This window comes from Mauremys reevesii, linkage group 3 (assembly GCF_016161935.1).
Source record: "Mauremys reevesii isolate NIE-2019 linkage group 3, ASM1616193v1, whole genome shotgun sequence".
Taxonomy (NCBI): domain Eukaryota; kingdom Metazoa; phylum Chordata; order Testudines; family Geoemydidae; genus Mauremys; species Mauremys reevesii.
Genome location: NC_052625.1, coordinates 47,987,170 through 48,012,929, shown reverse-complemented (window position 1 = coordinate 48,012,929; position 25,760 = coordinate 47,987,170). Strand labels below are relative to the sequence as shown.

The following is a 25,760-nucleotide window of genomic DNA, read 5'->3' as shown; positions in this document are numbered from 1 at the left end:
CCCAAACAATACTATTTTGAGCATTATCAATTGTATTTAGAAGCTTTCTGCTAATTTTGGTCAAAATTAAGCTGTGTCTTTGACCTATGGCCCTTTTTTTTATTTTTTGATTGGATGCCCAATGCCATTTAAAAATTATGTGATATAGAAAAACTGCACCACTTTCAGTGTCTACATCTATCCTGGTGATGACCACCAGATATGGGCCTAATTTGTGGTAGCAATGAAATGTTTCTAGCTGATGAGTTACCCTAACTTGTTAATAAGACCCCCTTTCTAAATGTGCCTAATAGGCTATTAGGAAAATAACTAAAAAGTACAAATGCAAAAAAAAGATTAAAATTGATTATTTAAAACTAGGTTTTCTGCTGCCTGTTTTAAATCATGATTAAAATCAGTGATTTAAATAGCTGTGATTTAAATCTATTCACCCCACCTAGAGGGTATCTCTCGAGCAAATGCTGCCAGTTATCCTGCCAGATTCTTTGGTAGCTTTGTGGCATGCACCAATATCCACTTTCTTTGCACCTACATATAACCTTTCATCTTCAAACACATTAACTAATTAATTAGATTGTAGTTCAAAAATGTAAACTAATTCATTAGATGATAAAATCCCAAAGATTCTGTATCCTGTACAGCACCACGCACATTGTTGGGCCTTACAAATAATTGACATTAACTTATTTCACTTGTGACCTAAGGAAGAATTTGAGTCTGGGTCTCCAGCAGTGAAAGGTTGGTGTATTCACTCACTGCACTAATTAGTCCACTGTGATCAAAACTATTTTTAATGGATTAATTCAAGGCAAGGTTGAGTAGGAGTGACATTACAAATAATAATTTTATAGCAGTGAGTTTGAAAGCACTTCAACGTATGGGTGGATTTTTGGTCTTGAAATATTTCTATGAAAATTACTACTAGTCTTTAATGTCTTTTCTGTAGATGGATTTGACTAGTAAAATCCTGACTTGTTTCATGCTTTTGCATTGTCCTAATTTAAGTAGACTTCCCGGTCTTGTACTTTATCTAAAGGGAGATCTTAACAGTAAAGTAAGTAGAAAGAAGGAAAAGGTGCAGTTTCATTAAGCTTTAACATATCATTGGCTGTCAGGTAGACCTTGTTATGCTGTCCATCCTCATTTAACTATCCCACAAGATCTCTTAATGAAGTTAAGCCCCAAGTTCACTCCAATAATTCTGTGGCAAGAGTTTGTGCAATGTAACAATTCATCACTTGTCAGGAAGGCACTTTTAGTTTATACATTTAATAAGGGCATCCTCTAGCTTGGTTAATTAGAAGTGAACAGTTTGCATATTTACTAAATGCGGAGTGTCATTGCCACCACGGCCTATTGCCTACATGAATTATTTCTCTATCTGCAATAAACAGCTGGGTAATTATTACTGCCATAATCAGATAAATTCCCTCTGTAAGGCTTTTCTTACATGGCAATTCTTTGAACTCATCCAAAGCTGAACAAAATTTATGAACTCCAGCAGCTAGACCACTTTTTCATAGTATAGTGTCCCTGTTCCCTATTTCAAGGACATGTAGAGCATCATAAATATTGTGTAAATTAGGAGGATAAATATGATTACCTAAAGATTACATATTAATAAACTTGATTTTCAAAATATAATTTTCAGGTTGTAACTGATTAAATGATAGCAGTTCAGTTTTTATCTAATTGTAGATAGATGACAGGCCATCCATAGTACAGGTTAAACCAGGTTACCCAGGGAAGTCTCTACACTTCAAATATTTCTATAACTTCAAAACTAGAGACTTGTGTGAGAGAAAAGTATATAAATATTTATCAGCTGGATATTTTAGAAGCAATTATTCTAACAATTTAGGTTATTAGAATTATGTAGAATTTTACATGCCCCTTAGTTTGGTCACTTAATTTTAAAAAGTGCTATTTCCCATTTAAAAAAATACTATGAAAATTATTTTCAACTTGCAGTTCACTATTTAATAATCCAGTAAGCAATTTAAAGTTATGAGTTTACAGAAACATTACACAAGCAAAGGAAAATGTTTCATTTCTGTGTAAAAAAAACAAACGTTTGCAACCAGTGGGCCAAGGAATTGAATTTGGTCCTCTGTTGGCTAGATTGTTCAACTCTGATTCATGTCAGCGAGCACTTTTTCACACGTGCAGTTACTGAAATCTGTTGAAACATAGTGTGTCAAAAAGGGCAACCAGCTACATTCCAAGGAAATAAAGGAAAATGAAAATTGTGGACCAGAGTTTACTACTTAAGGCATAACAGCCCACATGATACAAAATCATGTTTTTATCAGAATGTATGATACTTTGCCTGAATATTGATAGAAAATATACTTTTAGCTGATCAGATACTTCCTCATGTAGGTCATGGATACAAGGCACCAAAAAAGGGGTTAAAATACAGGTTGGGTGGTCACTTGAGGAGCAAGCTCAGGGTTAGCTTGGGACAGTGCCTTGAGCAAAGTATTATGTGGTGCCTCGTTATCCAACAAGGGGCTACTAGACGGATGGTATACTCCACCAGCTCTTTAATGCACAAGGGCTCTGCAGGCTTCCCTATTCTTTAGAATGATGAAGCTTGTGCCTCTTGGTGCTTCTGGTCTGCTTTGCAGCCTGGAGCAGAGGTAGGTATACAGTCATGGTCTCAGCTCATTCTGCTGACTTGGGATGATAGGTGCATGCATTGTTTCCACTCCCCTAGATGCAGGGACTGTATTTTGACTAATCCTTGTGCAAGATCAGAAAGTGTGAGTGGAACGATCATTCTGCCCTTTTTACCCTGACATGCACTTTTGCAACAAAAAGTCACAGTCTGGCTCTTTGTGTTGACTTATAACCTGTAGCACTCCATAGCTCACTACAGCAATTATTTGAAAAGACTTTTTATGAAAAAAGTTATAGAAAAAATGAATAATTCTTGTTTATCACTGTCAATTGTTTTAGATCATTAAAAATACAGTCTCTCATTATCTAAAGAGAAGTGTTGTGTCTCATTAATATTCACCACCAGAACTAGGAGAGGCCAATGTATCATTTTTACTGGATATAACTAGCACGGAACAGAAAAAATATTATTTTTTACTAGGGATGGACAAAAAGTGCCATAATTCCAATTCAGGATGAGATTCACGGATTCACTGATTTTAAGGCCAGGAGGGACCATTGTGCTCATCTAGTCTGACGTCCTATATAACACAGGCTATAGTTTTCCACCCAGTTACACCTGCACTGAGCCAAATAACTTGTATTTGACTAAAACATTTCTTCCAAAAAAGCATCCAGCCTTGATTTGAAGACATCAAGAGATGGAGACTCCATCAAGAAATGGAAAATCCATCACTTCTATTAGAAAATTGTCCCTGTAGTTAATCTGTAGAAAATGTGTGCCTCATTTCTAATTTGAATTAGTCTGGCTGTAACTTCCATCAATTGCTTCCTGATATGCCTTTCTCTGCTAGACTGGAGACGCATTTAGCACCTGATTTTTTTTTTCCTGGGAAGATACAGTAAAAGCTGTTTTATCCAGCATGTTGGGGGAATAGGTGGTTCTGATAAGTGAAAAATGCCAGCTAACTAAGAGGGAGGGAGTTTGGGTGTGGGAGGTGGTGCAGGGCTGGGAGTTGTGGCGTGGGAGAGGGTGTGGGGTGCAGGCTCTGGGAGGGAGTTTGGGTGCAGGAGGGGGCTCAGGATAGGGGATTTGGATGTGGGAGAGGGCTCGAAGTGCTGGATCCAGGGGGCACTTACCTTGGGCAGCTCCCCACAAGCAGCGACTTGTCCTGGCTGCTCCTAGGTGTAGGCGCAGCAGATGGCTCCATGTGCTGCCCCCGCTCCAAGCGCTGGCTCTGCAGTTCCCGTTGGCCGGGAACCATGGCCAATGGGAGCTGTGGGGGTGGTGACTGCGAGCAAAGGCAGCATGCAGAGCCGTCTGCTGCGCTTTTCCCTAGGAGCAGCCGGGACAGGTCGCCGCTTCTGGGGAGCCACATGGAGCCAGCTAGGGAGCCTGCTGGCCCTGTGCCAGCCAGACTATAAACCAGACTTCCTATGAAGATTAGAAATGCCGGTTTATAGAGCTTTCCGGTTGGTACAGGGCCAGATAACACAGCTTTTATACGTACGTATATACTGTGATCAAGTCACCTCTCAGCCTTCTTTTTGGTAAACCTAACAGGTTGAGCTCTTTAAGTCTCTCACTGTAAGACATTTTCTCCAGCTCTTGAATAATTTTTGTGGTTCTTTTCTTCACCCCTTCCCATTATAAACTTTCCCGTTAGATTAACTTTCCAGTTTCCCCCCTGAAACACATGTAGACACTGATATCAAAGTGAGTCAGGCAGTAAACTTTTCAGCCAGTTTTTTTTCAAAATATCCTGAAGAAGGAAAATCTGTTTTTGCCAATGACCTTTATCTGTTATAATATCATGTTTTCTTTATAAATCATGCAAAGTTAAATACTTTAAATCATGAAAAATACTATATGGTAAGAGGTATAAGGAGGCAATAGAACCACCCCATTCCTCAAGCACAGTTGTTCATGACATTTGATTAATAACACTAGCATGACTTCTAATAACTCCTACTTCCCCATTTAACAAAGCAGAATGAGAAAAGAGAAAGAAGGAGGAATTACATTTGTTGAGCTGATCCATTCTACTATGTTAAAAGAGGAAACTGATAAAAAAAATTATATAGGAAGAAATATTAAGCTAATATTGAAAGCTTTTAAAATCTCACCCTTAATACTTGCAAAACAGTAGACTTTTCAAAAGGCTTTATCTAGCCCAGATTCACCTCTCTGGCTACAAAGTTGCTGATCTCTATTCTGAGAGTGTATTTCCCCTGTAGAAGTGGTACTTGCTGCCAGTTTTAGTCATATAAGAAGTCACAAACCTCCCCCACTCCTGGGCATAGAATCCTGGTTATGTAGTTCCAGACTCAGCTTCGCCCAATTACTGTGGGAATGGCATTGGGTACTCAGTGAATTCCATACTTTATAATGTATCTGCCATGGTGTGGGAGACGTCTTTCCAAGATGAATAAAAATGAATCAGGCCATCTCTAAACTACAAACTTCGGCAGATACCAGTTATGCTGGCAACCACTGAAGTTAGTATATCACTTGTGTTCCTTGGCTTGTCGTTCCACATACTCACCAGGAGTGTGTGTGTCGAAGCAGAGTGTGGTGCATCATGGGTAGGTATCCCAGTGTGCAACCTGCCACTGTCCAGCGCACTCTCTTTTGGGAAGTGTGGGCAGTGACCTGGAGCAAAAGATCCACTTTCTAGAATGCTACTGTTTTCACCCCATAATGTGATTGCTATCCCATAATTTTCATGCCTTTTTTTAAAAACCCATGAACCCACACAGCTCTCCTTGCTGTCCAACATCTCTGAAATAACCATGGAGCTTGCACAGCTCTGCACTATTGTCATAAGCATTGCAAGCACAGGATGCATGATCCTCAGGTATTTGCGGAGCCATAAGAAGAACTGAATCAGCAGAGAACATGATTTCTTGGTGGACAGATTGGTGTGGAACATAATGAAAACCAGTTGAAGGTTGTTGATGGCATTCATGGAGCAGCTGCACATGGTAGAGTGCTGCTTCTGGGCCTGAGAAATGAGCACTGACTAGTAGGATCGCATCATAATGTAGGCTTGGGCTGCTGAGAAGTGGCTACAGAACTTTTAGAAGCACAAGGAGATATTCCTGGATCTGTGTGCTGAGCTCACCCCAGACCTGTAATGAAGGGACACCAAAACGAGAGCTGCACTGACAATGGAGAAGTGGCGAATGCACTGTGGAAACTTGCAATGTCAGATTGCTACCAGTTAGTGGGAAATCATTTTGGATTGAAAATCCACTGTGAGGGCCGCTCTCCTGCAAATGTGTAGGACCATTAATCATCACCTGCTATGCAGAACTGTGACTGTTGGCAATGTGCAGGACATAACAAACAGATTTGCGGCAGTGGGGTTCCCGAACTGTAGTGGAGCAATAGACGGCATGCATATCCCTATTTTGGCACCAGACCACCTTGCCACAGACTATTTCAACGGGAAAGGCTACTTTTCTATGGTTATGCAAGTGTTGGTGAATAACCAGTGGGGCTTCACCAACGTCAGTGTTGGCTAGTCAGGGAAGGGACATGATGTTTGCCTCTTTAAGAACACAGGACTGTTCAGAAAGCTACAAGCAGGGACTTTCTTTCCTGATTGACAAATTAGCATTGGCAATGTTGAAATGCCAATAGTGATCTAGGGGGACCCAGTCTATCCCTTGCTCTCCTGGCTCATGAAGCCATACACTGGCCACCTCAACAGCACCAAGGAAAGATTCAGCTACTGGCTCAGCAGATGTAGAATGACAGTTGAATACATTTTTGGTAGACTGAAGTGGAGGGACACTGCTTGTTTACTCAGAAGATTGGATCTCAGTGAAAAAAAACATCCAAATGGTTATAGCTGTCTGCTGTGTCCTGCATAATATCTGTGAAGCAAAAGGGGAAAAGTTGCCCCCAGGGTAGAGTTTGAACTGCTGAGCTTGAACACCCAGACACAAGAGCTATTAGAAGAGCTCAGTGCAAAGTTATAAGAGCACTTTAGCAATGAGCTACATTAATTCATTGTGTTGGACTGTGCTCTACCTGGTCCTGCTCTTTTGGGGCCTGTTAGAACCTGTGTGGCAGTCGTGATTGTAGCTGATATCTCACTCCTGAGGTTAATAAGGGCACAGAGAGCACAGCTGCTGGTGTCCTGAAGCCGCTTGGGCTGCTAGCCTGTGTACGGCAATGGTGCCTTCTAAAGTTATTACTGACTGATGTGGGAAAGTGTCCTGCCAGGGAGTGAGAAATAAGGCTGCCATGTCTAGAAACCTTTGGGAGACGAGTGCAGAGTACCTGCATGAAAGTTTCATTGAGTTCTCGCAGGATGATTCAAGGGACATCCCTGCATACATAAAAAAAACTGCTCTGCATTGCATCCCCATTGCATAACTCTACAGGAGAATGAAAACCAGATAACAATGCTCTCTCTCTTTGTTGTAACGCTACCTCTTGTAGTATGAGTAGATTAATGAAAAGAAGATACCTGTGTCCTGTTAAGCTGCAGGTCCCAGGAGTACATCATTGTAATGGAAAATACTTACCTGAGGTTCCTTCCCCAACATTGGGCTCCCCCAGCTCAATTGCTGGCACTTACTGGGTTGTGGTGGAATCTCACACAGGTCCTGGCTTGAAGCATAGCTGGACTCCCCAGTCACATGTTCCCCATCCTCCTCCTCTTCTTCCTTCACCTCCACCTCCTCCTCACTATTCATGGCAGGAGTTGACACTCAGGCTCCTCAGAGGTATCCATGGTGGAGTGTGGGGTGATGATAGACTCTCCATGAAGTATGGCATGCAGCTCTTCATAAAAGCAGCAGGTCTGTGGTTCGGCATCAGATTGACTGGTGGCCTCCCTGGTCTTCTGATATGCCTAATGCAATTCCTTCACTTTCATGTGACATTGCAGTTAGTCCTTGTTATACCCCTTCTCCTGCATGCCCCATACTGTAGTGCCCATCTATAAAAAGGGAAATAAAAATAAACCCAGGAAACTACAGACGAGTTAGTTTAACTTCTGTGCCAGGGAAGATAATGGAGCAACTTGAGCAAGTAATTAAGGAAATCATCTCAAACACTTGGAAGGTGGTAAGGTGATAGGAAATAGCCAGCATGGATTTGTAAAGAAGAAATCATGTCATACCAATCTGATGGCTTTCTTTGATAGGATAAGGTGTCTTGTGAATAAGGGAGAAGCAGTGGATGTGGTATACCTAGACTTTAGTAAGTCATTTGATACGGTCTTGCATAAAATTCTTATCAATAAACTAGGCAAATACAACTTAGATGAGGCTACTATAAGGCTGTTACTGTACTCAGAGAGTAGTTATTAATGGTTCCCAATCCTGCTGGAAAGGTATAATAAGTGGGGTTCCGCAGGGGTCTGTTTTGGGACTGGCTCTGTTCAATATCTTCATCAGCGACTTAGATACTGGCATGGAAAGTACGCTTATTAAGTTTGCAGATGATACCATTTTGGAAGGGATTGCAACTGCTTTGGAGCATAGGGTCATAATTCAAAATGATCTGGACAAATTGGAGAAATGGTCTGAGGTAAACAGGATGAAGTTTAATAAAGACAAATGCAAAGTGCTCCACTTAGGAAGGAACAATCAGTTTCACACATACAGAATGGGAAGAGACTGTCTAGGAAGGAGTACGGCAGAAAGGGCTCTAGGGGTTATAGTGGACCACAATATAAATATGAGTCAAAAGTGTGATGCTGTTGCAAAAAAAGCAAATGTGATTCTGGGATGCATTAACAGGTGTGTTGTGAGCAAGACACGAGAAGTCATTCTTCTGCTCTACTCTGCACTGGTTAGGCCTCAACTGAAGTATTGTATCCAGTTCTGGGCACCACAGTTCCAGAAAGAGATGGAGAAATTGGAGAAGGTCCAGAGAAGAGCAACAAGAATGATTAATGGTCTAGAGAACATGACCTATGAAGGAAGGCTGAAAGAATTGGGTTTGTTTAGTTTGGAAAAGAGAAGACTGAGAGGGGACATGATAGCAGTTTTCAGGTATCTAAAAGGGTGTCATAAGGAGGAGGGAGAAAACTTGTTCATCTTAGCCTCTAAGGATAGAACAAGAAGCAATGGTCTTAAACTGCAGCAAGGGAGGTTTAGGTTGGACATTAGGAAAAAGTTCCTAACTGTCAGGGTGCTTAAACGCTGGAATAAATTGCCGAGGAAGGTTGTGGAATCTCCATCTCTGGAGATATTTAAGAGTAGATTAGATAAATGTCTATCAGAGATGGTCTAGACAGTATTTGGTCCTGCCATGAGGGCAGGGGACTGGACTCGATGACCTCTTGTGGTCCCTTCCAGTCCTAGAATCTATGAATCTATGCATCTGCTCATAGATTCTGTGGCTGCTCTGCAGCTGTGCTTGCACAGCCTCTTCTCCCCACAGGCCCAAAAGATCCAATGTCTCTTGTCTACTCCAGGCTGGACATTTGGACCGTGTAGCCAGCATTGTCAGCTGGGAGGTAGCACACAACAGTGGAGCGCTGCTAGATGTGCTTTCCATGCTGGAGAAGCAGGAAAAGGCATTTCAAAAATTCCCAGTGCTTTAAAAGGGTGGGGGGGGGAGGCCTTCTGGTCTTTGTGACCCCGGGCATTGGAGTTCACAGTTGTGACCACAGCCATCTGTGTAGGGCATTGTGGGACAGCTGCTGGAGGACTGCTAGGGTTGATATAACAATTCAGAAACTCAGGCTATACTGACCTCAGTACATCGGCCATGGCTCAACACTGCTCGGGGAGGTAGTATTACTGCTTCGCTGTATCAGGACACTAACATCGGTGGGAGACAAATTCAAACGCAGACATATGCACAACGAGGTCAGTGCAAGTTGGCTTATGTTGACCTAACTTAGTAGTGTAGACCAGGCCTCAGTCAGGCAAGAAAGATTTTTTGAAAAGGAGCAAAGCAGTAATAACTAATGCAACCCAAACTCCACTCTCTGGCCAAGAGCTCTGAAACAGTGCTTAAATTGGGAGACGAGAGAAGATCTCTACAAATTGTTTTTAAAATTATTTTTAATTTACAAGGGAGTAGGGGAGTCGTACTCAGAGGCTAGCTGTATGAAAGGGGTCACCAGTACAAAAGTTTGAGAACCACTGATCTAGCTATACATTTCTTATGAACTTACATACTAGGCCCAAATTCAAAGCCCTGGGCTTATGTGCAAGTGGCCACGGATAGGAGGAATTTACCCTTTCAAGTAATGGAATGGCTTTGCAGTCACTAGCCTATACATTACAGTGGTTCTCAAAGTTTTGTACTGGTGACCCCTTTCACATAGCAAGCATCTGAATGCAACCCCCCCGCCCAATTAAAAACACCTTTTTATATATTTAACACCGTTATAAATGCTGGAGGCAAAGCAGGGTTTGTAGTGGAGATTGATAGTTCGCAACCCCCCCCATGTAATAACCTCGCGACCCCCCTAACGGGTCCCGACCCCCAGTTTGAGAACCCCTGCTATACAAGATCTTGAATGAGCCCACTGTGAATTTATCCCCTGCATACTGTCACTGATTGGGCTCTTATACGCTGTGCTCTGTGCCATGCAGAATGCTTCTCTCCTCTCTCCCACACCTTGCACCCACGTGTACTTTGACTCTCACATTACACAGCAGATTCACACCAATTCTTCTGGTAAAGGGCACTCTGTGGTCCTGGAAGATGCAGGGTATGCCCCTTTATGCACGAATAGAGTGTGACTTTCATGTGTTAAACATTAATTTATTTGCAAATGATAGAATTTATAAAGCACATTTTCATGTCTGTACATTAACTTTGTTTTTGTTCAATTATTTTCATCCTCTGGCTACTTATTAAGTAGAAACTTAAATCATCTGATTCCTGCACTGCTATTGCAGAGCTATATGAATCCTACAGACTCAGAAGGTAGAGCTGCCATTATTACGTTTTTTAAACAGATTGATATAAATGATAAGATGTAAAATTAGTGAGAGTTTTGAAAACTCAGTTGTGGCAGGTCTCCTGGGCAAGGCCCTTTAAATGCTCAATTGTTTCTGTCCACCGAGCAGTAAAATAGGTAAATGGGCAGTAGTTTGGAAAGGAACAGGAGAGCTGCAGCCCATTGACCCTTATATTGAGCTAATAGCTTTGAGGCCCAATGACCCAGGTTCTTAAGATGGAAATAGTCACAAAGACATGCTGAAAAACAGAATGAAAAGGTTAGTTTGTAAATTATTTCAGTCTGCAGTCTTCATTTAGTAGCTGAACAAATGTGAGTTAATCTAGTATTTAAAACCCAATAAACAGTTATCTTAGCTCTTTTTATATTATAAAAAGGCCAAAGCTATCTTAAAACTCAAACATTGTTTCCTATATTACATTAGACTATTAAATATGGAGGAATTTTAAAAAGTCAACATTTTAATTATTTATACTGCGTGTTTGGAGGTTGTGACCTCCCTTTCACATTGGTGAGCAGTTAATTACTCAGCCCTAGTCTACCTTGCAAACTTATATTGGTATAACTACATTGCTTATGGCTATGGCAGATCCACACCCCTGAGTGACATAGTTATACCAACCTGACCTCCAATACAGACAGCGCTATGTCAATGGGAGGGCTTCTCCTGTCGACATAGCTACTGCCTCCCAGGGGAGTGGAGTACCTACGCCGATGGGAGAAACCCTCCCATCAACGTAGGTAGAGTCTTCACTAAGCGCTACAGCAGTGCAGTTGCACCAGTGTTAAGTGCAGACAAGCCTTCACACAAGTAGTTTCACTGACATCAACAAGATTCACTTGTGCAACCTTTCAGTGAGAGCAAGGGGCAGGGAATGGGTCACAACGTGGCCCTATCTGGATATTCCTTTCAGTAAAAATCAATGGAGTCAGGTTTGCTTCGTTTATGGACAGTTTCAGTATCATGTTCCCCCTACGGCTGTCGATTATTCAGTTAACTCATGCAATTAACTCAAAAAATTAATCACAGTTAATCATAGTTTTAATTGCACTGTTAAACAATAGAATACCAATTGAAATGTATTAAATATTTTGGATGTTTTTCTACATTTTCATATATATTGTATTCTGTGTTGTAACTGAAATCAAAGTGTATATTATTTTGATTACAAATATTTGCACTGTAAAAATGATAAAAAAAATTATTTTTCAATTCACCTCATACAAGTGCTATAGTGCAATCTCTTTGTCGTAAAAGTGCAGCTTACAAATGTAGGTTTTTTTGTTACATAACTGCATTCAAAAATAAAACAATGTAAAACTTTAGAGCCTACAAGTCCATTCAGTCCTACTTCTTGTTCAGCCAATTGCTAATACAAACAAATTTGTTTACATTTACAGGAGATAATGCTGCCCTCTTCTTATTTACAGTGTCACCAGAAAGTGAGAACAGGCATTTGTATGACACTTTTGTAGTTGGCATTGCAAGGTATTAACTTGCCAGATATGCTAAACATTTGTATGCCCCGTCATGCTTCGACCACCATTCCAGAGGACATGCTTCCATGCTGATGACGCTCATTAAAAAAAGAATGTGTTAATTAAATTTGTGACTGAACTCCTTGGGGGAGAATTGTCCCCTGCTGTTTTACCCGCATTCTGCCAGATATTTCATGTTATAGCAGTCTCGGATGATGACCAGGCACATGTTGTTCATTTTAAGAACACTTTCACTGCAGATTTCACGAAATGCAAAGAAGGTACCAATGTGAGATTTCTAAAGATAGCTACAGCACTCAACCACGGTTTAAGAATCTGAAGTGCCTTCCAAAATCTGAGAGGGATGAGGTGTTGCTCATGCTTTCAGAAATCTTAAAAGGGCAACACTCTGATGCAGAAACTACAAAACCCCACCCAACAAAAAAGAAAATCAACCTTCTGCTGGTGGCATCTGACTCAACTAATGAAAATGAACATGCATCGGTCCACACTGCTTTGGACTGTTATCGAGTATAACCCATCATCAGCATGGACGCATGTGCCCTGGAATGGTGGTTGAATCATGAAGGGACATATGAATCTTTAGCACTTCTGGCACTTAAATACCGTGCAACACCAGCTACAACAGTGCCATGTGAACACCAGTTCTCACTTTCAGGTTACATTGTAAACAAGAAGCAGGCAGCATTATCTCCTGCAAATGTAAACAAACTTGTTTATCTGAGCGATTGGCTGAACAAAAAGTAGGACTCAGTGGACTTTCAGGCTCTAAAATTTTACATTTTATTTTTTAATGCAGTTTTTTTTGTACATAATTCTATATTTTTAAGTTCAACTTTCATGATAAAGAGATTGAATTACAGTACTTTTATTAGGTGAATTGAAAAATACTATTTCTTTTGTTTTTTTACAGTGCAAATACTTGTAATCAAAAATAAATATTAAATGAGCATTGTACAGTTTGTATTCTGTTGTCATTGAAATCAATATATTTGAAAATGTAAAAAACATGCAAAAATATTTAAATAAATGGTATTCTATTATATTTTAACAGTGTGATTAATCTCACGATTAATTGCAATTAATTTTTTTCATCGCTTGAAAGCCCTTGTTCCCACTGATGCAGTGTTTGGGTTGCTAACAGCGGAAGGGAATTTTTAATTGTTTAAAAGCAACTGTTTCCACTGTTTCATTTTTTAAATCTAGAAAACATTTTGATGGGTTTTGGCTTTATATAAGTGTGTGTTTAGGAAATACCCATGAAAAAAAATGGTTACTTATCTTCTCATAACTGTTGCTCTTTGAGATGTGTTGCTCATGTCTACTCCAATTAGGTGTGTGCGCACTGCGTTCACAATCTTTGGAAGGTTGTGGTGGAGGGTTTTCCCTCCTGGTGGAGGGTTTTCCCCTAATAGCACCCATCGGGTTGGCTGTGGAGGCCCCAGGAGTTGTGCCTTCATGGCGGTGGATCTAGGTCCCTGCCGACCCGCCACCTCTTCAGTTCTTTCTTGCTGGCTACTCCGACAGAGGGGAATGGGTCTTGGAATGGACATAAGCAACATATCTTGAAGAACAACAGTTATGAGAAGGTGAGTTACCATTTTTTCTTCTTCAAGTGCTTGCTCATGTCGATTCCAATTAGGTGGGTTGGAGCTTAGGAATTACAGATTGGAGCACTGCTCTGCTGAAAACCGTATTGTACCAGGCATGCTGGGTAATAGCATAGTAAGAGGTGTAAGTGAGAACCTAGGACCATGTTGCCGCTCTGCAGACCTCCTGGATCGGGACCTTGGCCAAGAACGCTGCAGAGAAAGCCTGCTCTCTTGTGGAATGTGCTGTCAGTGCAGGGGCCGGTACTTTTGCAAGATCATAGCATGCCCGGATTCAGAACGTGGTCCATGACAAAGTTCTTCACAATGACACCAGGAGGCCTTTCATTTTATCTGCAACTGCCACGAACAACTGATTCAACTTGCGGATCGGTTTTGTGCGTTCAATGTAAAAGGCCAGCACTTGTCGAACGTCCAAGGAGTGTAACCTTTGCTCCTGCCTATCCGCATAAGGCTTAGGATAAAAGACTGGGAGAAAAATGTCCTGACTGGCATGGAATTGGGAGATAACCTTTGGAAGGAAGTCTGGGTGAGGCCTAAGTTGCACCTTGTCCTTATAAAAAATGGTATAAGGAGGGTTGGAGGTTAGAGACTTAAGATCAGACACTCTTCTTGCTGATGTTTGGCGACCAGGAATACCACCTTCCATGATAGGCAGAGCAATGAACAAGTTGTTAAGGGCTTAAAGGGTGGGGGCATTAGCCCGGAAAAGTCCAGACCAAGCCAGGACCGGTTGTCTAACTTGCGGGTATAATCTGTCAAGAACTTTCAGGAAACGACTTGGGTGATGAGGTCTGGAAGCAGGGGCAACGAGACTGGGGTGTCCACCGATAGCTCCAGGAGCATGGTATACCAGTGCTAGTGGGGCCAGGCTAGTGCTTTCAGTATGATTGCCGCCCCTTCCCTGCAGATCTTGAGCAGAACCTTGTGGACAAGTGGAAATGGTGGGAATGCGTACAACAGGTGGTTTGTCCATGGGAGGAGGGAGCCCAGACTGTGATTCCAGAAGGAACAGAACCGTAGGCATTTTTTGTTGCTCTTTGTGGCGAACAGGTCAATTTAGGGAACTCCCCACATTTGGAAAATGTTGTTCACCACATCTAGGGGAATAGACCACTCATGATTGTGAAAGTATCTGCTGAGAGAGTCCACCAACTCATTCTGAGAACTTGGGAGGTAGCATGCTTCCAGGTGAATTGAGTGGGCTATGCAGAAGTCTCACAGCTGAGGGCTTCCTGACATAGGGGAGAGGAACGAGCTCCACCCTGCTTGTTTATAAGAAACATCGCAGTTGTGTTGTCCGTCATCACTTCCATGCATTTCCCTTGCAAGTGAGCCTGGAAGGTCTGGCATGCTAGGCAGACCGCTCTCAGCTCCTGGACATTAATGTGAAGCGAGAGCTCATCTTGCAATCAGAGACCTTGGGTCTGAAGGTCTCCCAGGTGAGCACCCCACCCCAACAGTGACGCATCTGTAACCAGGGACAGGGAGAGCTGAAGCTTGGCAAAGGGGACTCCTGCGCATACCTTCTGTGGGTTGAGCCACCAGCGGAATGACTTGATAACTGGTGCTGGGAGGGTGACCATCTTGTCTAGACCATTGTGCCCTGGCCCATAGGCCGATGCTAGCTGGCCTGGAAAGGTCTGAGCCTCAGCCTTGTATGCTGTAACACATATGTACATGCTGCCATGTGCCCAAGGAGCTTCAAGCAATTCCCTGCTGTGGTGGTGGGGTACTGCTTGAGGCTTTGTATGATGTCTGTCATTGTCCAAAACTGAGACTCTGGCATGAATGTCCTGGCCTGGCCTGAGTCCAACACTGCTCCGATAAACTCTGTAATCTGTGTAAGGGATAGGGTTGATTTGCGCACATTGAGAAGGAGACCCAACCTGTTGAAGGTGGATCTTACCAAGTTGACATGGAGCTCCACTTGCTCCCTGGATTGGTCCCTGAGCAGCCAGTCATCAAGGTACGGGGATACCTGCATCAGCCACCGTTGCAGGAAAGTAGCTATGACTGCCAGGCATTTCATAAAGTCTCGAGGGGCTGCTGCCAGACCAAAAGGGAGGACTGTAAATTGGTAATGGTTGTGGTTGACCACGAACCTGAGAAAACATATGTGGGCTGGAATTACAGATATATGGAAGTATGCATCCCTGAGGTCAAGGGCAGCATACCAGTCTCGTGGATCCAGAGATGGAATGATTGCTTTTAGAGAGAGGATATGGAACCTCAATTTTTTCATTAATTTGTTGCAGATTGAGGATGGGTCTGCGACCCTCCTTTGGCTTTGGGATTAGGAAATAACGGGAATAGAATCTCTTGCCGCTTAGCTCCTGAGGAACCTCCTCCACAGCTCCCATGGTGAGGAGCGTTTGGACGTACGGTATTAGGAGATGCTTGTGAGAGGGGTCCCTGAAGAGGGATGGAGGAGGGGTGTGGGAGGGAGAGGAGGAGCAGAATTGGAGCGAATATCCCACTTCAATGGTGTGCAGGACCCAGAGGTCTGAGGTTGTTTGAGACCAAGCATGGTAAAAGTGGGACAGATGATTCGGAAAACGAGGAAGGATCCAGTGAGTAGACTGGTGCATTGCCCACAGGGCATATCTTTAGAAGGCTTGCTTAGAGCCCGATGACTGCCTCGCTGAGCCCTGGCCTTGGTTGGATGGAGGATGGGGAGGCTTATACCTGCCATTCCTGCCCCACTTCCTGGAGAAGTCCTGCCTGGGCCGGAGAAGGTAGAAGCACTGCGGAGGTTCAAAATGCTTTTGCTGGGTAGCAGGGATATGCATGCCCAGTGTCTTGAATGTTGCCCAAAAATCTTTTAGGCTGTGAAGCCTAGAGTCTGTTTGCTCCGTGAAAAGGCCCATGCCATCAAAGGGCAAGTCCTGAATTGTCTGCTGTACTAAAGGTGGAAGGCTGGATGCCTGGAGCCATGAACTCCTCCTCCTCGCCAGAGGACACGGTTTGCACGGCTGAGTCTGCAGCATTCAGTGAGACCTGTAAAGAGGTCTGTGCCATTGCCTATCCCACCTCTACTATGGCTGCAAACTCTGCCCTGGAGTCCATTGGAACCAACTCTTCAAATTTAATCATGGAGTCCCATGAATTTAAATTGTATCTACTCGGGATTGCTTGCTGGTTAGCAATCCTAAACTGGAGCCCTCCGATGGAGTAACCTTCCAGCGGAAGAGGTCCAGCTTTTTCGAGTCTTTAGACTTGGAGGTGCCCCTTGCTGCCCTTGCCTCTCTCTTGTTCACCACAGCCACAACAAGCAAACAGGGCTGCGGGTTAGTAAATAAGTACTCAGTGGTGGGCAACTGGTGGCTCATGGGCTGCATGCAGCCCATCAGGGTAATCTGATTGCGGACCACAAGACATTTTGTTGACGCTGACCATCCGCAGGCATGGCCCCCTGCAGCTCCGAGTGGCCACGGTTCGCTGTTCCCAACCAATGGGAGCTGCGGGAAGTGGCAGGAGTGGGACATATGTATCTGTATGCTTAGGAATCCTTTGCTGGATTCAGACCTAAATTCTTAGGGTCTTCTGATCTATTTGATTTCTACTCATGTGTCTTGGATTATCCAGTGTATCTCCTTCACATCTCAGAATATGTTGTTCTTCCTAATATAAAGCCCTAACATAAATGCACAATAGTGTGATTGAACAATTTGGTAATGATCCCAAAGTATTACAAATACTATATAAAGTTATGGGGATAGGTTTACAGTTTTCCTCATTGAGTCAAAGTATAAATAGTTGGTGTCATATACTGTACAATACTAATTTCTGTAACCTGAAAATAAACAGTGTTTAAGAAGAGAAACACAGAGTTGTACCATAGGATAGTCATTGGAATAGCCCCTTTGGTCTATAAAAGTCTGGCTGCTATTGATGAGACTATTACTAAGAATGTATAATTATATGGTTCCCACAGGGTTCTTTTAATTGAATTATGAGGTGTCTCATGAGTGCCCTGGGCACAACTTCACAACTTTACAACTTCACAACTTTATGAACTAGGCACCCTATAATTCACTTGTAGATATTCTTAAGAAATCATAATATAATATACTCTTTTAAAAAATAGATTTTTTTGTTATAAAGAAACATGGAAAATTTGATTTTAGCCCTGCATCTGTGATGTTATTATGAGTCTTTAGCTTCAACTGAATTGGAAGTATTTAGCTTTGGAGATTACATTTGCATCTGGTCTTCCACAATTGTTCCTATAGATTTACTTATGCAAAACTCCCATTTATGTATGCACATAGTTATCTGTATTCGGGAACAGCTTAGACATAGTGGAAAATTGAGGCCACATGTTATAATTTGGCCAGAATACAGTGATATGCAGTTCTACTTATGCAGAAAGTGCTTTTGTTTATTTAAAATAATAATTACCACAGCACTCAGATATTACAGTTATAGATTCTTTAAAAATACAGACAGATTGATAGATTAGAGAGAACAAACTTTGAATTTACATCTACCTGCAGTAGTATATTGCCTCACACCACTATAATGACTGATTTCTTTGAGAGCTTGTCCATATATATTCCATTCATGGAGTATAGGCATCCCATGCACTTGAGATCAGAATCTTTGGCCAGCAGTCTCCTCTGGGCACCATGAGTGTATTCATGGTCTATACTGAGGACATGAAGGATGGAATGAGCCCAACCACTCCTCAGTCCCTTCTTATCACCAATAGCTGGAAAGACAGCACTCCAGCAGTGTCTGCATCTCAATGCACGATCTAAACCTTTTACTGTAGATATTTGTATGCATTAGTGTTAGGATTAGTTTTAGTGTTGTTTGCCCATTGGCATTTAGGTATAGTCATTATTTTAGTATTTAGTCTCCTGAATTAAAAAAAACTTTCCTTCCTGAGAAGTGGCTATGTTGCTGAATTATGGTCACATTAGGTGTTTTTTTGTCTAGGGAGACATATCCCCAGGGCCGCCCAGTGGGGGGCAGGAGCGAGTGGGGCAATTTGCCACGAGCCCCGCAGGGGCCCCACGAGCCCTGGCGCAGCGGCAGTCCAGGCCTTCGGTGGCGGGGGGCCCTTCAGTGCTGCCAAAGACATGGAGCGACTGAAGGGCCCCTGCCACCAAAATGCCGCCGAAGACCTGGACCGCTGCCGGGTGAGTACAAGCGCCAAAGCTCCCCCGCTTTGCTCCAGGCCCCCTGAATCCTCTCGGTGGCCCTGCATATCCCTGGCAAATGTTATATTTGTATGTCCTTCTCTAAGAGGAACTTTTGGAAAACAGTCTCACCTCAAACTGTTTCTCTAGGACTGATCTATATAGCCTGCATCGGACCTGGGAAAGGAAGACCTCCCCTTGAATTAGCTTGGTCTGAGTCCAGAGGTATCCTGGTAAGCTCAAGATCACCAACTGGTTCCTGAGCCCTATCCTCTAAGATAGTCTGGTTTCGGACTGAAGCCTGGCCTCTGGGACCCTATGAATGGGAGGGTCCCAGAGCTCAGGCTCCAGCCCTAGCCCAAATGTCTACCTCACAATTAAACAGCCCCTTAGTCTGAGCCCCGCAAGTCCAAGTTAATTGGCAAGGGCCAGCCGCACGTGTCTAATTGCAGTGTAGACATATCCTCAGTGCACCGCACACTAGTGCAGGGTAGATTTACACCCCAGCTTGCTGCAAACTAAGTATTCATGTATCAGAGGGGTAGCCGTGTTAGTCTGGATCTGTAAAAGCAACAAAGAATCCTGTGGCACCTTATAGACTAACAGATGTTTTGCAGCATGAGCTTTCGTGGGTGAATACCCACTTCTTCGGATGCAAGCAGTGGAAATTTCCAGGGGCAGGTAATATATGCAAGCAAGAAGCAAGCTAGAGATAACGAGGTTAGTTCAATCAGGGAGGATGAGGCCCTGTTCTAGCAGTTGAGGTGTGAAAACCAAGGGAGGAGAAACTGGTTCTGTAATTGGCAAGCCATTCACAGTCTTTGTTTAATCCTGAGCTGATGGTGTCAAATTTGCAGATGAACTGGAGCTCAGCAGTTTCTCTTTGAAGTCTGGTCCTGAAGTTTTTTTGCTGCAGGATGGCCACCTTAAGATCTGCTATTGTGTGGCCAGGGAGGTTGAAGTGTTCTCCTACAGGTTTTTGTATATTGCCATTCCTAATATCTGATTTGTGTCCATTTATCCTTTTCCTTAGAGACTGTCCAGTTTGGCCGATGTACATAGCAGAGGGGCATTGCTGGCATATGATGGCATATATTACATTGGTGGACGTGCAGGTGAATGAACCGGTGATGGTGTGGCTGATCTGGTTAGGTCCTGTGATGGTGTTGCTGGTGTAGATATGTGGGCAGAGTTGGCATCGAGGTTTGTTGCATGGGTTGGTTCCTGAGCTAGAGTTACTATGGTGCGGTGTGCAGTTACTGGTGAGAATATGCTTCAGGTTGGCAGGTTGTCTGTGGGCGAGGACTGGCCTGCCACCCAAGGCCTGTGAAAGTGTGGGATCATTCTCCAGGATGGGTTGTAGATCCCTGATGATGTGCTGGAGGGGTTTTAGCTGGGGACTGTATGTAATGGCCAGTGGAGTCCTGTTGGTTTCTTTCTTGGGTTTGTCTTGCAGTAGGAGGCTTCTGGGTACACGTCTGGCTCTGTTGATCTGTCTCCTTATTTCCTCGAGCGGGTACTGTAGTTTTGAGAATGCTTGGTGGAGATTTTGTAGGTGTTGGTCTCTGTCTGTGGGGTTAGAGCAGATGCGGTTGTACCTCAGTGCTTGGCTGTAGACAATGGATCTTGTGGTGTGCCCGGGATGGAAGCTGGAGGCATGAAGGTAGGCATAGCGGTCGGTAGGTTTTCGGTATAGGGTGGTGTTAATGTGACCATCAATTATTTGCACCGTAGTGTCTAGGAAGTGGACCTCCCGTGTAGATTGGTCCAGGCTGAGGTTGATGGTGGGGTGGAAGCTGTTGAAATCGTGGTGGAATTTTTCCAGAGTCTCCTTCCCATGGGTCCAGATGATGAAGATGTCATCAATGTAGCGTAGGTAGAGAAGGGGCGTGAGTGGATGGGAGCTGAGGAAGCGTTGTTCTAGGTCAGCCATAAAAATATTGGCATATTGTGGGGCCATGCGGGTGCCCATAGCGGTGCCACTGATCTGGAGATATATATTGTCATCAAATTTGAAATAGTTGTGTCTGAGGATAAAGGCACAGAGCTCAGCAACCAGTTGTGCTGTGGCATCATCAGGGATACTGTTCCTGACAGCTTGTATTCCATCAGCATGTGGGATGTTGGTGTAGAGAGCCTCTACATCCATGGTGGCCAGGATGGTGTTTTCTGGAAGGTCACCAATGCATTGTAGTTTCCTCAGGAAATCAGTGGTGTCACGGAGATAGCTGGGAGTGCTGGTGGCATAGGGTCTGAGTAGAGAGTCCACATATCCAGACAGTCCTTCAGTGAGAGTTCCAATGCCCGAGATGATGGGGCGTCCAGGATTTCCAGGTTTGTGGATTTTGGGCAGTAGATAGAATAGCCCTGGTCGGGGCTCTAAGGGTATGTTGATTTGTTCCGGTGTTAGTGTATTCATGTATTCATGTAGTATATGTTAGTGTATTCAAGTATTCATGTAGACAAGCCTCTACACTTTGCTGACAGACTTCTTCAGGAATGCAAGGAGTAGTTCAAGGCTGTAATTTTGGATAGTCAAAATCTCTCGCTAGGCTCAGATTATATGTTTTGGATACCATGGCAAGATCCATGATAACTTCCATTATCATGAGGAGAGCATCTTGGCTTCAGTCTGACTCTTAGTCCCAAAGAAGGTGCAGACAACAATTAAAGACGTCCACTTTGAAGACTGAGCTCTTCAGTACAAAAACAGATGATGCTCTATATTTGTTGAAAGACTCCTGGGTCACTCTTTGTTTGGTAGTATACATATCATCTCCTTAAAGGAAGCATGGAAGGCCTCAGTTTTATTCCAGGCAGAGATCATCACCAGCAGCTTTTTTCCAATCAAGAGCATTGAAGCCTCTGAGGAAGGGGCAGCAGTTTCCAAAGAGGAGACTTTGGCTTCTACATGATCTGTCTGTCAGCTGCGACAGCCTCAGCATAATCCTTCTGACATGATGCTCAAGAGTCACTCTTTAATTAGTCCACAGGATCTTTACCTTTATTTGCCCTTGCAGGAGGGCCACCTTTATTTTGGTTTTTTAGGAACCACATTGCATCAGACTGCTGAGTTCCAAAAATAATCTCTGTAGTTCCATGCTCTCCCTATTGCCCATCTCCTTCCCCTTCCCTGTTCTGCAACCTGTCTCACGAGAGACTATGGGTACGTCCACACTACCCACCGGATTGGTGGGTAGTGATCAATCTATCGGGGATCGATTTACCGCGTCTCGTCTAGACGTGATAAATCAATCCCTGAACGCAGTCCCATTGACTCCGGAACTCCACCAGGGTGAGAGGCTGAAGCGGAGTCGACGGGGGAACCGCGGCCGTCAATCCCGTGCCATGAGAATGGGAGGTAAGTCAATCTAAGATATGTCGACTTCAGCTACACTATTCTCGTAGCTGAAGTTGCATATCTTAGATCGATTTCTCCCCCTCCCCCGCAAGTGTAGACCAGGCCTATTACTGAGGCGGTAGAATTACTTCTGAATCTCGGAGCAAGAGAAGAAGTTCCACTGCAGTATAGACAGAAAGGATTTATTCCTGAAGACAAAAAGGAGTATGGCATCTACTTCTGGACTTCAGGAGGCTCAACACTCTCATCTGCCTCATCAAGTTCAGCATGGTAATCCTTGCCTCCATAATTCCATCACTAGATGCTCAGGACTGATCTACAGCTCTCGACCTGCAAGATGCATACTTCCATATATCTATTCTCCCTGCACACAGCTAGTACCTGAGGTTCCAAGTAGGACAGGCCCACTATAAATACAGCATGCTACTCTTCTGAGCTTCAGCAGTTGTAAGGGTCTTTACCAAATGTTTGGTAGTAGTGGTGGCTCAATAGTTCATCCTTAACTTGGTGATTTGCTGGTTTGAGGGAAGTCGCTACAACAGGTAGAAGAATCCATTCAACTGCTCCAACTTTTCATTGCACTGGGACTAACAGTCAACAGAGAGAGCCTTCTTTGGAACCCACAGAGAGAACAGAATTCATAGGGGATGTGTTAGACTTCATTACAGCCAAGGTTCACCTGCCTCAACAAAGATTTGAAGTTGTAAACACCTTGTCAACCAGCTGCAGAAATAACCACATACTATGGTGAGAACTTGCCTAAGTCTGCTCAGTCACAGGACTTCCTGCATGTTTGTCATAAAGCATGACACGCTTCACTTAGAGTGCACGCAGAGCTGGATGAAATCTGCATACCTACTGAACATGCACCACGTAGAGATGTCAGTGCATGAAATCAATGGGAGTTTGCCATTGACTTCACTGGGAACAAAATTGGACCCTAATATGCTTCTGCACACAATCTGCACACAAATTAATGTGTCACACACTAAAATTCAAATATTCTCCAATCAGTGTGAATCAGCACACTCATCAAAGCCATTCCAAACCAATCTGGGATTTGGTGCTGGGACTGAATTCTTCCCAACAAACCAGCAGTGGGACACGGAAACACCAATGCAGCCCTTGCACACTTGTACTATGATTCATGGGCTGTAGTAGTGCTTCTGCCCACTGTATCCTCCTACACACAAGGAAAATTGGCCCAACCAAGTACTGCTTTGTGTACTGCTGCAGAGCATTTTTGTGTGGCATACTGGGGATGTGAATTTCCTCTTAATGATCTGGCCCCCTGTACAGGAGACCCTGGATCTTGTCCACCCAGGTAAGTGGACTGGATTTGTACCACTTTGTATAATGAACTATGTACAGTGCAAAATCCCGTCAATGATTTTCAGACAAAAAACAATGATGCTTATCACATTACAAAGGTAATTATGCACAAATATAGAGTTGAAATGAACATAGAACAGTATTTGAATGGTTGGTTGATTAGAGATTGTATGCCATATGAGCATATTGTATAAGGCTGCACATTATTGTTCCATTAGTTAGGAAGGTTCTAGGCAGGACAGGGCATAGACACAATACAAATAGAACAGGAGTACTTGTGGCACCTTAGAGACTAACAAATTTGTTAGCCTCTAAGGTGCCACAAGTACTCCTGTTCTTTTTGCGGATACAGACTAACACGGCTGCTACTCTGAAACCTGTCATAATACAAATAGAGTATCTTTCTAAGTGCCACATACAAGGCAGATAGTTTCAGAATACTATTGGGCCACAATAACTCACCAGCAAGACAGTTTTCAGACTCCTCCACCTGTTGAAGATCTGTCCCTTCTCAAAAAGATGTCCCTATTTCTGCCTAATCAGCTGCGGCAGGCATCTTTCTTTCCCAAACACACTCAAGAATCCGCTGTGCTATTGCATGACATCATCTCTCAGGCATCAGTAGCTGGTCAAAACAGGCTCGGGCACATTTCAGTATTAACAGTACATAGTGGATGCACTGAACAGAAATAGAGACTCCTATAAGGCAGAGAATGGCATGGTGACTAGATGTCACATATCTAACATATAAGGTAATGTATGTCTTCTGTTATAAATACATCTGTGTACAGGGCACCATAATCTATGCTTTACACATTCTTCCTCCAAGGCTAGACATATAGGTGTGTTTAATTTTTACTGAATATTTTTGGTAAAGTCGAATGATATTTAATACCGCAGGTCAGCTTCTGCTCTCAGATATACCAGTACAACCCCATTAAATCAATAGATATATACTGGTGTAGCTAAGAAATTGTCCCAGTAATTGCATTTAGAGTTCCATATTCTTTGTTTGAGGGGGAAGGATGATGTATATAGTTGGGAAGGTAAAATTGATTTAGGCTGGCTTCTCTTATGCTAAGGTTACCTACTGCCTATGTTGCAGGAATTTTATGATTTGAGGGCTAAGCTATTTCAAATCACAAAAACTTTGTGCTCCTTCTGGGTACTCTAGGCAAATTATACTGCATATTGATTTTCCCAAATGCCCTTTACTTTAATTAATACTATGATTTTATGGTTATCTGGTCACAAGATCACAAAATTCCTGTTAAAATGCAAACAAAATGCAATATTTTGATAAAGTTCAATAAATGTAGGTCAGTATAAATCTGTGAAATGATGCTGTTCTATGAAGCACCATTAAAATCTTTATATTGCTGAAATCATCATTTAAAGACCTTTCCAAAAGTGCCAGGAACAATATTCTATATGTATTTTTAACCTTTATACAGACAGCAGAAGCACGGTAATCCAAATCTGCATCTCATAGCCAACACCACTGCATGTTTCATAATGAAACATCAGAATAACAGTAAGTTATGTTGGCATATGAACAGCTTTTATTTTAAAACCTAATGTGAAATAATCAATAATGTACAAGTCAACAGCTACCTCACAGATTTGCTAGGCACAATCTTATCTGAATCACGATGAAAAGTATCTCTGAGCATATCAGCTTGTAAACATGGGCACATTTTGGATGTCATTAAACAGTCCCCACTACAGTGGTACCAAACAAACTTACTTCTTTCCCAAACGATCATCAATGTTCCTTTGCTTATTCAGTCTTTTGCACACAGCATCTACCAAAAGTGCACATATTTTTCTTGACATAGGAATTTCACAAAACAGATGACCAGCTTTTGAACAATATTCCAAAAATTAATTAATATAAAACAATTTTTGCATCTGCACAATTCCAATTTTCTGTTACCACAAAGCTTGATGAAAATGCAGATGGTTATGCTCTAGCTTGACAGAGGTCCTTAATTACTTCTTTTTTCGGTTTTCACCAAGAAGGTTGGTGGCAATTGGACATCTAACATAGTGAATGACAGTGAAAATGAGGTAGGATCAGAGTCTAAAATAGGGAAAGAACAAGTCAAAAATTACTTAGACAAGTTAGATGTCTTCAATCACCAGGCCCTGATTAAATGCATCCTAGAATACTCAAGGAGCTGACTGAGGAGATATCTGAGCCATTAGCAATTATCTTTGAAAAGTCATGGAAGATGGGAAACAC

General features: G+C 42.9%; 1 protein-coding gene and 1 long non-coding RNA gene across 4 annotated transcripts in view; one reads left to right on the top strand and one right to left on the bottom strand.

The window, feature by feature from the left end:
• Positions 1–24,080, bottom strand: part of LOC120401209 — a 52,013-nt gene extending 27,933 nt beyond the window's left edge. Inside the window, exon 1 of the long non-coding RNA XR_005596308.1 lies at positions 23,978–24,080. This is a non-coding gene — a long non-coding RNA (uncharacterized LOC120401209). The remainder of the gene's footprint in view (positions 1–23,977) is intronic.
• SPATA17 (spermatogenesis associated 17) overlaps positions 1–25,760 on the top strand; it is a 163,770-nt gene that overhangs the window by 37,855 nt on the left and 100,155 nt on the right. The window lies entirely within an intron of this gene.